A 3,844-nucleotide genomic window follows, 5' to 3' on the forward strand; every position below is an offset into this window, starting at 1 on the left:
CGTGTTGAACACGTGACTCTGTCCTCTGTTTATTGTTTCCCATTAAGTGTTTATTTAAGCTTTTTCAGAAATTTATTTCTACCATCATTCTTTCAGTATTTTGTTGTTGCAGTACCAACACCTAGTCTGATAAAACCAATCACTGTTGTGATCCTTTTATTTTAGCGTTTAGCAACAAGTAATATCTCTTTTGAGGATGTACACAATTTATTTTCCTTCATCCATTTAAAGGAATGAAAACAGCCCAGGAATCCCATGTTAGTTCTTAACAGCAAAGAGTGTTGGCCCTAAATCTGCAAAGAAAATTGCAAAGCCTATGTTTGATTTGATTAACTAGATATGATAGCGGAAGGATGAAACATAACCATGATGTCTGCCATGTGGTTTTACTTGTAGTTTATTACAAAAAAGGAACAACAAACAACAAATAATAAATGGTTAGGATGGCAGTCCCTTTCTTAAAAATTTCAGATGTTTACAACACAAATGCAAGTTGCTATATATCATGGTGGCATCCTTTAAAGGATACGGCAACAGAGTGCTATGTTTGCATATTTTTATGTGGATTTTGTGGAAAGACATATTTATGTGCAAAGTACGTGGTTTACAACTCCTTGGAGCATATCATTATGCAACCATCAAATTCATTACATTAAAAGCGAAACAAAGTCTAAAGCTGATGCCAGTCAAGCAGTTAGTAATTTTATTCTTGGGATTTCTCTAACTGAAGCTTACGGCCCTTAAACCGAATCGTCTCTTCTGATACCAAGTTTTATAAACCTGACCTAACAAAATGGTCAATAACCTCCCAAGAAGTGCAGGCAAGTACACTTCGACGCAGGAAAGGAAAAAAAAACTCTTGAATTTTGCTATCGACAGTATAAGTTACTTGACTTGCATGAAAACAAATTTCACTTTCGTATTTCAAACACTTATAATGCCCTGGATAGCTTTTGTAGAACAATGGAGTGGATCATGGATGTTTGCAAATTTGGCGAGTCATATTTATCAAGAGTGTTTTTTTTTTTTATATATAGAAAAACTTAGGCCAACAAAGAGCACCTAAGGCTGATACAAAAGGTTGGCATCTGTTGGGACAGTCGTCCCGCCAATATTGTTCTTATAAGATAAAGCAACATTAAAAGTATCCAATTTTTGAAGTCTATGGATAATTTTGAGACTTTATAAATAAAATATACTGGGTTGATGACAGTTTCATTGTCCTACTTTTCATTGTTGGTGCTTTCATGGTAGTTTAAGTGAAACCTTCCGTTAACAACATTGTCATACAGCAGCTTGAAACAAACTAGAACTTCCATGAATTCATATTGTATTTCTATATTAGGGCAGCTTAGGAATATATGTGTCATTGTTTCCTCCCCACTTTTGCAGATGGCACAAATAGGGTCAATGTAATGCAGAATGCTAGCAATTTTAGCATTAGTGGGGGGAATGCCATGAGCACATTTCCAGATAAAGATTTTAATCACTAGAGCTATATCCATATTCCAGATTGCCTCCCAAGTTCCTGTAATAGTATCATTTCTGTAGAGCTTGTCTATGTTTGCTTTATAAAGAGCTTTGACAAAGAATTTTCCTGTGTCATTAAGATTCCATTGAATCTTGTCTTCCTCTTCTGGCTGAGTGCTCAGAGTATGGGTACTGAAGTAAGTATGGACAAGATTCCCATCCCAGCTTCCATCAATGAGAAGAAGTTTATCTACTGTTTCAAACTGATAGGACAGTTGGGAGGTTTGATGAGTCCAGTAGTGATATTTGGGATCCAGAGATCATCCCAAATCTCGATTCTTCTTCCATTACCAATTTTCCAGACACAGTGATCTTGAATGTTACTGATCCCTTTCCAAATCCAGGAATCACCATCCTTTGGCTTGACTTCCATGTTGAGGATATTTCTATCAATTATAGATACTTTGTATCCATATGCTTGTACAAGAGAGGGTCTTTATCCAGTTCTAGTATCCAACCAATTTTAGTGATCATAGAGCTATTAAAGAGTTCCATATTCATAAAACCTAATCCTCCCAATTCTTTTGGTTTACGGACTGCAGTCCAAGCTTTTTGGTAGTAACCAGTTGGGTTTTCCATGCTTTTTCCCCAGAAGAAGTCTCTTTGAAGTTTGTTGATGTCTTTGCAGGTTTGTTTTGGGATGTTGAAGCAGTTTATTTGGTAAATACATGAAGATGAAGTGACAGATTTAATGAGAATTTCCCTCCCAGCAGGATTTAGAGGAACATTTTTCCAGCTGGATAGTATTGTTTTTAATTTATCAACTCCAGGTTTGAAAGAGTTGATTTTACTTCTATGAGTGAAGAGAGGTGAACCTAGGTATTTATCATCTAGCTGAAGGACTTGAACACCCATGTTTTTGTTGATGGTGGGGATAAGACTTGGATTAGTATTATTGATGAAGAAGACTCCAGACTTGTTGAAATTTATGATCTGACCAGAATTGTCTCCAAAAATATTTAAAATATCCATCATGTTCTGAGATTCAGTCATATTGGCTTTGCAAAAGACCACGCAGTCATCAGCAAAAAGAAGGTGGCTGATGGAAGGAGCAGACTTGCAAATTTTAATCCCAGTTATGAGACCCAACTCTTCTGCATGAATGAGAGTTCTAGAAAGGGTTTCCATGCAGAAAAGGAAAAGATAGGGAGAGAGAGGGTCACCTTGCCTTAGGCCCCTGGAAAGTTTGAAGAATTTATCTGGAGATCCATTGATAAGAACAGCAGAGGTGGAAGTGGAGATGCACTGAAAGATTTTGCTGCACCAATGGTCATTGAGACCAATTTTCTTCATGATGGTTATCAGAAATGTCCAATCAACTCTATCAAAAGCTTTTTCCATATCTATTTTGATACCCATACTTTCATTTTCTCCCTTTTTACATGTTAGAGCACTGCTCGGTCGAACTTTCATGCGTTGGTATCTCAAGCATGTTTGTCAATGTTAGTGATCAAAACTATAAGTCTTGATTTATAGCCTATTTATAGATGTCTCGGACTAGGACATAGATTGTGTAGTTGATCTTAGACTTCACGACGTTCATCATTTGAAGACGAAGAACTACTAAGGGGAGCTTGTGGAACTTCATCGACAAAAGGTATGTGGAGACTTAAACTCATCTATTACTTGGAAAGTCTATTTCTACTCTATCTCCTATATTGAGACATAAGTCGTGTTATGATATAGTTTTCTATATACACATTTGAGATTTCGAGCTGAGTTTATCTCGCTTACATATTTCTCCAAAAATGTGTTGGCAAGCTTTCGCTTCGACCAACTTCATCTTATATCATGTGAAAATTGCCGAGTAATATCTTACATGGTTTTTGTGATACGATCATTTGGTGTTTCCTTGGAATGTTTCGTAATGATTATTTCAATAACTTGAAAATTACTTTGATGCTAATAGTGTGTGAAAACGCCTATTGTCATCCTCTAAGAAAGTTTCAATGATTGAAATAAGAGTTTAGAACACTTAACCATTATTGGATATGTCATGTTGTGCACTCTTGCACATATGTAATCCATGTCTGGGAACCATAGTATGCGCACCCGTTTTCGTACCTGTTGGTTTAAGAAATTCGGGAACCTAAGTATGCGTACCCGTTTGCGTACTGGCGTATAGGTTCATGTGCGAGAATTTCTGTTGGGATTTGAAGTTCGCGTACCCGTTTGTGTACTGGCGTAACTCAATCTTAGTTCGGGTATTTCAAGTATGCGTACTTGTTTGCATACTTGAAGGTTAAAGTTCTAAAATCAGTTTTAAACATGAACATAAACATTTATATAATAAGGAATGCAATCTTTGAAAACC

Source organism: Papaver somniferum, chromosome 11 (genome assembly GCF_003573695.1).
Source record: "Papaver somniferum cultivar HN1 chromosome 11, ASM357369v1, whole genome shotgun sequence".
NCBI lineage: Eukaryota > Viridiplantae > Streptophyta > Magnoliopsida > Ranunculales > Papaveraceae > Papaver > Papaver somniferum.